Source organism: Capsicum annuum, chromosome 10 (assembly GCF_002878395.1).
Source record: "Capsicum annuum cultivar UCD-10X-F1 chromosome 10, UCD10Xv1.1, whole genome shotgun sequence".
Classification (NCBI taxonomy): Eukaryota; Viridiplantae; Streptophyta; class Magnoliopsida; order Solanales; family Solanaceae; genus Capsicum; species Capsicum annuum.
Genome location: NC_061120.1, coordinates 26,107,622 through 26,120,173, shown reverse-complemented (window position 1 = coordinate 26,120,173; position 12,552 = coordinate 26,107,622).

Below are 12,552 nucleotides of genomic sequence, written 5' to 3'. Positions count from 1 at the left end.
CACCAAACACTTGGAAGGCATTGTATATGCAAATAGTACAATTCAACACCTGAGCATAACAATTTCAAGGCTTTAACATGAATTCACATGATACTACATACATAATAGTTGTTTTTACACAAATCTTGCACTTAATCATGGAATAGAAATCCAATCAACACTATAATCATGAATACACTTGAATTCAAACCATGGAAAGCATGAAATCAAGATACTTGAAGATTAAAAAAGCTTCTTGGACTCCAAGGGTGGAAGGCACCCTTAGATGAATACCTGACTTACCTTGATTGCTAAATTCTTAAAGAATAACGGAGGAATCTTAAGCCTTGAATTTGAAATTCAATTACCTAGGGTTTTTGTTCTTGAGCGGTTTGTGAAATAATATGTGTATGTTGCAAATAGAAGGATAAGTTTCTTGTTTTTAGGGGCTGAGAGACGTGGGAAAAGACCCAAAAACCCCTAAGGATGGGGCTTTTTAATGATTGAAAATTGAACTATTGATGAAAATTGAACTATTGATGCGCAGATCGATGCACCGCGTCGAGTCCACGTCGGTTCACTAGAATTTTCTGAGCTGAGGAAAAAATTATTTGTCGACGCGATGGATGATGCGATGCATTGAGATCGTGTCGACTCACTATTTTGGTCACTTGAACATGGTCTAAATGAAGTCCAACAAATCCAAAACTCATCCGGGAATACCTACTGACATTTATGATCATGAATCAATCTAAAGATCAATACTTTGAGGTTAAAAGTGTCGTTAAATAGAGTTGCAAGTTACGAAGGCCAAATTAATACTAAGTCTGAATACTTAGATAGAATTTTTCCAAGTTTGGGACCCCTTAGCAAGCATAAAAGACTGAGTTGAGCTTAAGATTTTGTGGAGTCTTACAATATCTTCCCCTTAGGAACATTCATCCTCAAATGAGACTTATTAAACTAAGAATACTGATAGACTTGATTTAGATAAAGGATATGCACAACTGAAGCATAATTTCATGATTGAAATTACTGATATATTGAATTATCATACTGAATATGCATATATGATGTATGAGTACATAGCTGAACATAATTCATGAATGCATGACTAGGATTACTGATAAGTTGAGCTTATATACTAGACATGCATGTCTGATGCATTAGTACATGGCTGAATTGATTTGTGAATGCATGACTGAGTATGCAACGTTAATTGATACCAAGTTGGTAGCTATATATGAACATGAGACTGAATGATTCAATGGAAAATTATTATCTTGGGCTAAGTCTGAGTTTGCAGAGAAGAGGTGAGGATACTTGGTCCTCATATCTGCCCCTGCTTCCCAAGTTGCTTCCTCAACGGACTGATTTTGCCAAAGAACTTTGAGTATAGGTACTTATTTGTTCCTCATTCCCTGAATCTGATAATCAAGAATTTTGACTGGGATCTCTTCATAAGAGAGGCTGTTCTAAATTTCTATGCCCTCTATAGGGACTACGACTACTGGGTCACCTATGCATTTCTAAGCAAAGAGACATGGAACACTGGGTGCACTGAAGCTAAGTCTGAAGGCAACTCAAGCTCATAAGCTACCTTTCCGAAATGGCTAAGAATTCATTAAGGACCTATATATCAGGGAGTAAGTTTCCCCTTCTTGCCAAACCTCTTCACTTTTTTCATAGGAGAGATTTTCAAATACATAAAATCCCCAATCTGGAACTTTAGATCCTTTCTGCGCATATCGGCATATGATTTTTGTCAGCTCTGAGTTGTCTTAAGCCTTTCACTAATCAATTGAACTTTCTCTAAGGTATCAAATACCAATTCAGGTCGTACCACTATGGCCTCACCCACTTTAAACAACCAATGGGAGATCTAAACCTCCTCCCGTAAAGTACCCCAAATGGAGCCATCTGAATGTTGTAGTTATATGCGAATTCAATCAATGGCAAGTGGTCATCCCATCTACCTTTAAAGTCTATCGCACACGCTAGCAGCATATCTTCTAAAGTATGGATGGTCCTTTCTTCTTGACTTGTCTGAGGATGAAAGGTTGTACTGAGGTGAACTCGGGTACCAAGACCCTTTTAGAATGCCTTCTAGAAATAGGAGGTGAAATAGGTACCTCTATTTGAGATAATGGACAACGGAACACCGTACAATCTGACCAACTTTTTGATATAGAGTTGGCATAATTCTTAGCTGAATATGAGGTATGGACTGGTAAGAAATAATCTGATTTAGTGATCCTATCTACGGTGACCCAAAATGAATCATGCTGGCAATGAGTACGAGGCAAACCCGTCACAAAGTCCATGATCACTTTTTCCCACTTCCAAGTGGGAATAATAAACTCCTAAATGGACCCACTAGGGTCCTGATACTCAATCTTAACCTGTTGATATGTTGAGCACTTAGCCACAAACTTTGGAATATCTCTCTTCATCACACTCCAATAATAAATCTCTCGCAATCACGATACATCTTAGTTGCCCCTAGATGAATAGAGTAGCGCACACCATGTGCTTCTACAAGAATTTGCTGTCTCAAATCAACTATAGCTGGCACATATAGCTGACCCTTGCAGCACAACACACCATCTCCCTCTTGGGATAGAACCTCTACCTTCTAATCTCAAACTTATTCCTTCAACTTGTCTAGACTGGGATCCCTATCCTACTTTTCCTTTACCTCGGAAACCAGGGATAATTTTGAACTACGCTGTAGCCATACATAACCTTCTGCTAAATCGACTAAGAGAACACATAGTTGGGCAAGCTGATGAACTTCTTAAGCTAACTTATTCATACCATCGTCCACATGAGCAACACTACCCAAGACATCCTACCGAGAGCATCAGCTACACTATTGTCTTTACCCAGATGATACAGAACACTCATGTTTTAGTATTTCAACAACTCGAACCACCTTCTCTAACAAAGGTTTAAATCATTCTAAGAAAACTCATACTGTAGGCTCTTATAGTCAGTGAACATATCAATGTGCACCTCATACAAATAGTGCCTCCAAATCTTTAAGGAAAAAACTATTGCTGCTAACTCAAGATCATGAGTAACATAGTTCTTTTTAGGGGGCTTAAGTTGTCTAGAGGCGTAGCCTATGACCTTACCTCTCTGTATCAAAAAACACTCCAAACTGACTCTAGAGGCATCACAATATACCACAAACCCATCTGACCCATCTGGTAAACTCAGAATTGGAGCTGTAGTGAGTCGAGTCTTTAACTCCTAAAAACTTTTCTCACAAGAATCTTACCACAGGAATTTGACTTTTTTCTGAGTCAATATATACATAGGGGATGCAGTAGATGAAAATCCCTCAACAAACCATCGATAATAGACAGCCAAGCCCAAGAAACTCCTGATATCTAATGGAGAGATAGGTCTAGGCTAGTTTCTCACTCCTTCGGTCTTTTGGGGATCAAATCTAATGCCATCAGCAAAAATGATATGGCCAAGAAAAACTGCTGACCTTAGCCAAAATTTGCACTTATTGAATTTGGCAAATAACTGATGGTTTTTGAGAGTCTACCGAACAAGTCTGAGATGATCAACATGATTATGCTTACTACCGGGGTAGATAAGAATATCATCTATGAAGACTATGGCAAACATGTCTAAGTACTACTTGGACACATGGTTCATCAATTCCATAAAAGCTGGTAGGGAATTGGTAAGACCAAATAACATAACTAAGAATTTGAAATGACCATACTGAGTTTTGAAGGTTATTTTTAGGATGTCACATTCTCTGATTCTAAGATGATGATAGCCTGATCTGAGGTCTATCTTAGAGAAGTAATTGGCATCCTGAAGTCGGTCAAACAAGTCATCGATTCTGGCAAGTGGATACTTTTTCTTGATTATGACTTTATTTAGCTTACTGTAATCAATACACATTCTGAGAGAACCGTCTTTCTTACACATGAATAAAATTATAGTACCCCACGGGGACACACTAGGTCTGATGAATCCCTTATCTAGGAGATCCTTTAACTATTTTTTTAATTCTCTGAATTATACAGTTGCCATTCTGTATGGAAAAATAGATATGGGTTGAGTGTCTTGAAAAAGGTCTATTCGAAAGTTGATTTTCCTTTCGGGAGGAACTCCGAAAAGAGCTTTGAGAAACACATCTAGGAATTCACATGCTACTAACACTGATTCAAGAGTAGGGGTTTCTGAAATAGAGTCCTAGACTCGAAAGAGATGGTAGACATATCCCTTAGATATTAACTTTCTTTATCGAAGGTAAGAAACTAGCTGACCCCAAAGTGTTGAAGTACTACCCCTCCACTCAAGGATGGGTTCAGTCAAAAACTAAAAATTGACAATTTTGTTTCTGCAGTAAACTGTATAGCAGGAATGAAGCCAATGCATGCTGAGAATAACATCAAAATTAGTCATCTCTAATTAGACTAAGTCTGTTGAAGTGACTTTCTAAGATACCATAACCGGACGGTTCCTGTATACCCTCCAGGCTATGATAGATTTACCCACTGGGTTAGAGACTAAGAAAGGCTCTGCTAGGATTTCAGGACTGACTCTAATGTCAAAAGCTATATAAGGAGTAACAAAGGATAAAGAAGCTCCTAGGTATAGCAAAGCATAAACATTTAACTGATAAATTTGTAACGTACCAGTGACCACATTAGGAGAACTTTTTTGATCCTGTCGGGACTGAAGAGCATAGAGTCAGTTTGGGCACTGCCCACTGATGGCATTGGTGTAGAACCCTGCTAATTCAAGCTACCGAACTGAGAGTGAGGACGGTTATGCTGACTCTGAGAACCCACTTGAGGACACTGTCTGGCCCTGTGGCCTGGCTTACCATATTCAAAGCATACATTATGGCCAGCTCTCTAGATACCCTGTGGTTTCTTCCATACTCCTGACAAAGGGGATTATTCGGGCACAGCTAATAATACCCTGGGGTTTAGGGCCTGATGCCCTATCTCTGTTTCCGTCTTTGAATTTTGGCACAGGAGCACCGGCTGAGGACGGAGCTAAAAATGAGGATTTCGAGCGATACTGAGAAAGATTCCCACCCTCTGACTTAGGCTAAGAGAAGTTGAAACTATGTGTTCTCGATCTCTTGTTCTCCCTCTACTTCTCTTTATTCTTAGCCTCCTCTATCTATCAAGAATAGACCATGATCCTGGATATGTCCATCTCCTTAGTGAACATTGTTGTCCTATATTCCTTGACTAGACAATTAGACACGTCGGATACATTCTTACTCATCTTAGATAGGCTATCTGCTACCATATAAGGAGCGTATCTGGAAAATTCAGTAAACTTATGAGAATACTCGTGCACCATCATGTTGCGCTGCTTCAGATTTATAAACTCCCAAACCTTCATTTCCCTCAATTCTAACGGGAAGAACCTATCCAAAAAAAAAAATAACAAACTCCTCCCATCTGCGGCCCTTTCTGCTCTCAACTATTTAAACCATGAGTGTGCCAATCCTATAACTGATAGGCGTCTAAACTGGCACTCTCTCTAGCTGTTACCCCCATAATATCTATAACTTTCTGCACCTGATCAAGAAATTCTTGAGGGTTCTCATCTGACTTAGACCCAATAAAAGATGGAGGGTTCATTCAGGTAAAATCCCAAATCTTGGCAGCAGTATTATTGGCTATTGGATTGGCCAGAACAACAGCTGGACGTTCATTATGGGTGACCAAAGAATGAGCTAGGGCGGTGAAAGCTGATCTGAACACAACGTGGGAGACATGATCGTCCAGAAGATCTGGATGGATGGGTTGTGGCATTGGCTGGTCTCCCGTTCCTCTTCCCCTAGTCCTCTTTAGAGGAATATTCTATAAACAGGAGAAAAACTTAAATTCAATAGAGATTTTAACTGGAGTTCATGCTTACTCACACAATATGATTACTGAAAGAAAGGAAACTTTTCCTAAAACTTCTAATAGCCTCACGTCCATAAGTGTGGCGCACTACATACCCATTCACAAGACTCAACTAGATATAGCTTTCAGACTTTCTAGGACTCTGTTGAACCTTAAGCTCTGATACCAAGTTTGTAACACCCTGAGTCTGTGCCCCGGATGCTACATGGTGCTCATAATCCCGAAAGACCACAAGCTAACCCATGACTGGTAACTACTGTATTAACTGAATGATAATACTTTAATATGCATAAATTAGGCAAAAAACATGCCATAAGGTTCAATGCTAAAATAAAACTGAATACGATATAACAATACCAATACTGAAACATCTGTCTAAAAATACTTTAGTTTGAAAAAAACATCTAAACTATCTGAAATGTGCAGTTGATGGGACAAGTCTCCATATAACTCTGGCTACTAAAGTAAAACTAAAGTGCTAAAATAATAATCATGTCCTCAAACTATGAGGACTCTCCACTAACTCTGACTGCTGAAAATCGGTAACTGTTAGGGATGATCGGGAGCCCGTGTGTATGAACCTATGATATAAGATATCATAGTGCAAGAGAAAAGTATGCATCAGTACTTTGATTGTACTGGTACACTAACTGAGGTATTCTGGAATGCCTGGGTTCATATGCATGAAAAATACTGACTGAATGACAAGAATATAACTGAATGGGAGTACATGCATGAATATGTATACTGTAACTGAGATCATGATAACAATGGATACTGAGTCTGAATACTGATTAGCTGATATTTGAGTATTTTGATACTGAATTACTGATAACTGAATAACTGTATCTGATAGTCTTAATTCTTTGGAATAATACTAAGTTTCGTACTGAATGGAGTGACTATGTCTGACAGTCCTGAATTTGTAAAACTGAACTAAGTTCTACACTATGACTGAATCTAAAACTGAGACTGTGCAAGGTAATATTCTAACCAATATGCCCCTTTATAAATAGATTGGTGTCCAACCCATAACCCCAGTTGGAAGGGTTCTAATATCGTGCCATGGGTAATGACAAGTTATGAGTTAACGCTCTCTGACAAGAAGCTCTTTTGTCAACCATCACCGGCAGGATAACTCGAATGAGATGTATAAACCCTCATAATATCTAGAAAGAAGATATCTCAATGTACGCTAGCTACATAGTTCTGTAGTGCAAGGATTCCTACTAAGGGTCAAACCCTTTACTGGCAGGACTGCCTCCATCCCTCAGTTATCTCGGTGTTGAATCTTACTCCTTACTGAATAGATAATGAACTAGTTTCTCATTTATACTAGTCTTGATTGAACTGTTACTGATTATAATACCTAACTGAACTGGACTCAGTTCACTGAGTTCTGTTGACTGATGGAATACTACTAAATTTTGTTAACTGGCTGAATTTACTGAGGCCTGAACTGAATACTGAACTGGACTAGACTGAAACTAAGTCTACTTATTCTTTCCTGAGTTCTATAATTGATTGAGAGTACTAATGATAGTAACATGACTAATAATATCTTGAGACTGACCATGGCTCTAGGTAACTAGCTAAATAATCGGGTATTAATTACCCCAGGACTAGATAGCATAAATTATAGGACATGGTACAATCTCAAAATATGATAAATAACTACTTGATCATCATTCATTCATTGGGACATTTTCTCAAAAACTTCCATGCCATGAACTTGAATACATGGTAACATGATATAATTTCATTATTTAATTCTGATGAACAATTCATCAAATACTTGGAAGTCATTGTATATGAAAATAGTATAAATCAATAAATGAGCATCACAATTTCAAGGCTTTAACATGAATTCACATGATACGACATACATAATAGTTGTTTTTACATAAATCTTACACTTAATCATGGAATAGAAATACAATCAACATTACAATCATGAATACACTTGAATCCAAATCATGAAAAGCATGAAATCAAGCTACTTGAATATTAAAAGAGCTTCTTGGACTCCAAGGGTGGAAGGAAACCTTGGCTGAACACCTGACATACCTTGGTGGCTAAATTCTTAAAGAGTAATGGTGAAATCTTGAGCCTTGAATTTGAAATTCAAAAACCTTAAAAGACAAATTTTTTTGTTTTGAGGGGCTGAATGATGTGGGAAAAGACCCAAATACCCCTAAGAATGTGGCTTTTTAATGACATAAAACATAAATAACGATGCACATATCGACGCGCCATATCATTTGCATCGATGTGATGACCAACTCACCGTGTCGAGTTTGCATTGATTCACTAGAATTTTCACTGAGCAGAGGGAAAAATTATCTGTCGACTCGACACATCGAGATCGTGTCGACTCTCTATTTTGGTCACTTGAACATAGTCCAAACGAGGTCCAAAAAATCCAAAACTCATCCGGGAACACGTACTGAAATTCTTGATCATGAATCAATCTAAAGATCGATACTTTAAGTTCATAAGAGTCGTGAAATAGAGTTTCCAACTTATGAAGGCCAAAATAATACTAAATTTGAATACTTATCTAGAATTTTTCTAAGTCTGGGACCCTTTTGCAAGCTTAAAAGACTAAGTTGAGCTTAGGATTTTGCGAGGTCTTACAACAAGGCATTGTGGGCACTCAAGAAGTTAAACTTGAGTTGAAAGAAAGAAGTTGATATATAACTAGACTAGCTGAATGAGTTGGATGAATTCCAATGTGGGCTTATAAGAGAGTTAATCTTTATTAAAAAGAATGAAGTAGAACCATGATTAGAGAATTGAAAGAATATATTTTCAAGTTGGTGATTTGATTATATTGTTCAACTCACAATCTAAAATTTTCTCTAGAAAGTTAAAATCGAAGTGGTTAGGGTCGTTCAAAGTGACAAAGTCTTTCCATCCGAAGTGGTTGGATTAGAGAACAAAACAGGGAAGTGTTTTCAAGGTGAACAAATAAATGATCAAGCAATACATTGGGCCAATGGATGAGGTAAAAGAATTACCTATAATTTATCTTGATGAATTATGAGTAATCAAGATAACTAGATGGTGTTGCAACACTAAATCAAGCACTAGTGAAAGGAAACCCACAATGTGTTGTCAAATTATGTACGTGGTTTATTTTTTTCATTAGAAATTTTAATGCGTGTGTTGAGTGTGCAGGATTTTTAATTACAAAAAAATTGGAGGAAGAGTACTCTAGATAAGTAGGGATAGGACTCCCAACGGGCCATCAGTTATGCAATGGACCATCGCTAAACCTATCACAAGTGGGTCAGCATACCATATATACTGGATAAGGCTCAATGGCTTTCTTGATTGGTCGTTAAATCATTTATAGACTGCTATTGCAACTATTGGCCATTGGATAGTCATTAAATATTATGGTAAGTAGCAACGGCCTCCACTATGGTTCATCAAATAAGTGACGAACCATCGTTAGGACATCAGAATCAGTCGCAAGTCAAAAAACAATTGTGTTGGTCCAAGTTGAAGTATTAAGTTTTTTTTAAAGTTAGGCCCACAACCTAGCCCAAGACTACTCAACTATAAAATTGGAGTAGTTATGCAGGTACATGCACGACCTTTCCACTCCAACTTTTGAAATGGTTGAAACTCCCATATTCATCAACTTTAAATTATATTCACTCTCCTACTAACTCATTAGTTCCTTCTTCTTCGCTATTTAAATTCTGCAAGGTTTCCCATTTTTCTATAATTCACTTCATTAAAATTCTCTCCACCTAAAAATTGATCTTTGTGTTTCTTTGGTTAAGTGATACCAAGTATAAGTAGTTGTGAAGTTGCATTGCAAGCCCAACTATGTTTCTTAGCCTTAAGTTTTTATGGGTTATGCCTTTGATAGTTGAAATAGAGGGAGTAAGTGAATTATTGCTGAAATTTCTGAGCATGAGTGAAGAAAAATAAGGATTGTTGTTCCATAGGGAAGCCTATGTTAGGGTGAAGTCTAAGTAAGCCTGTTATACCATGTGTTTTGAGGGAATCTTGAGTAAAAATCAAGATTCCAGCAACTTCAAAATGCAGGCATACCAAGTGCTTGATAGAATGCCACAAAGAATACTCATGCACTGGGTATACCACGTAGAGCTCAACGGACCGTCTCTTTTGATATGGACCGCTACTGTAGCCGTCGACCCAAATACACCAAAGATTGAGTATTGTATGGTAGCAACAGTCAAGGCGACAGACCATTCTATTAGCGACAAACCATCCTAGTAGTGATGGACCATTGTTGCACTCATCGGGGTAACATAGATGAATCTGGATAGACGCAATGATTGAACCAATGAACCATATCCCTTGTGATAGACCATCTTGTTAACCATTTTTGTATCACTATAGAAATTTCTCTAAGTGAAATGAGAGGGTCAATGACCTATCACAAGTGCAATGATCCGTTAACTAATCCATCACCTTAATCAAAATTTAAATTATTTTGTAAGATAATAACCTTATGTTGTTTATCTCTTGACTCAGGTAATATGAATCAAAAATTTCCTTCAAGGATAGGTAGGGGTTGATCTAGACCAACCTAAGAAGCCACCACCTCAAGACCTAGAAATGAACCGAAAGGGGATTTACTTGACAAAGCAAGAAGAAAAATCAATCACCCTCCTAGTCTGAATGAATAGTGTGAATCATGTAGTATGGGGGCTAGTAGTGAAAGTAACATAAAAAATAATGGAAGCCCAAGCTCAAGCCCAGATGTTGAAGGAGGAAAAAAGGTTATCGCTGATCCTATAATAGATTTAGAACAAGAAGGGGGTGATATGATCTGAAACAAAGACCCAGAGGTTCGGGATACAATTAGATGTAAAGTTTAAAGATCAAAGAAGTACTTCTATGATGGTCTCCAACCAACAAAATATAGAAGAATAAAGAGGCGCATTATAGAAGAGTATCAAATTGTAACCACTGACCTTCATGAGTATCTAGTTCTAGAGAGACAATTCAATGAGTATGAGTGGGGATATTTTCAAGACCCGAGACTACCCCATAGTCATAACACGATGCCTAGAACAACAAGCGATCCTAAGCTAACCCATGAACTAGCATATTGCATGAGCAAATGTTTTAAATTGTATGAGTGGAAAAATGATCATGAGAAAGTCTGAATAAATATAATACTAATAAAGTTTACAATATGATAAATCTGAAGAAAGAACTTGAATTACATATCATGAATCTGACTGACTATCTATGAAGTCTCTACTACACTGACTATAGAGAGCGGGGTTATGCCTCAAACTACCACTAATCAATACACATGAATAATAAAAATATAATACGTGAACTGCAATGTACTGGAGTTCCCAAAATAGGAGAACTCATCACTTGTTGGCTGAAAGCTAAGAACTGTCTGACCCTGGTGTGTGGACAACTTCTGGTACCTATATTATGAAACAATGTAGCCATACAGACATAAATATGGTCAGTATTTTTGGAATATACTGAGTTAGTAGGGGTGAATTCAATAAGTAAAACTGAAGATACATAATCTTAAACATGCATGCTAAGTGAAAGTAGACTCACTAAGAGACCAAAATCAACTGAAAGCTAAAGTATCTTAATACATGAGTAACAAACATAATCTGATAAGCTGGTGAATCACTACAGTTAGTTTCTTAAATCTTTACTTTTGTAGAATAAGTAGAATTGAAGCTTTAAAGCGGTAAAAAATGAATAGTATTTGTTAATCTCATGTAAATTTGAACATGATTTAAAATTAAACTGAGGATCACATATGGATACTAAGCATGAAAAATATGAACATGTAAAACTGAGAATCCAATACCAAGTATAGCGTGTACTGACATGATTGGAATAACATGAATAATCTATAAAACTGACTGAATAATTTCTTAAATTTGTTTATTTGGTCAAGCAAACCAGAACTGAGATAAACTATATACTAACTGACACTATGGGAGCTATTATGTAACTGACATAAACCATATGAGCTATCATGGACTCCAATGTCTGACCCATGTTGAGAAAGGTTGTTCTATCTTTACCAGCAGAATAAAACCTAAACTGGAGTGATCACTAAACTGAGCCTATATTGGGTAAGGGGAACACTCTTTGGCAAGGCCCCTAAATCTATAGTGGCATGTAGTTTTTGGGGAAGTAGGATGCATTGAACTCCCACTTCCACTTGGTGCTAAATCCTACTCCCAACTAAAAGACACTGATATACTAATTGGTCCATACACTGAAGATGATAAGCTCAGTTCATGGTATTTTTGAAAACAACAGTGCATAAAAGGTATGAAATAATCATAAATATGTAAACTGATAGTGTTCAATAAGATCATAACAAATTGAGTTTAACACTAAAATCATGAGTTAACTGACTCATTACTTGAAAAGTCTGAAACGTAAGAAAACATGTAGGTATTGGGTGTTCATAACTCGCCACCACTAAATGATTACTAAAATATGATAACAAACTCTTAAAAAAGTAATATGAAGTCATAATTCAGATACCCAAAATATTGAACAGTTCAATACATGAGTATAATACATAAATTTAAGCATGGGGATGTATTAAACTTAGAAAATGAGAATTTTTCATTAAAATAATAAAATTCAAGAAAAACTATCAAACTTGTAGTTTAAAACATGAATAAGT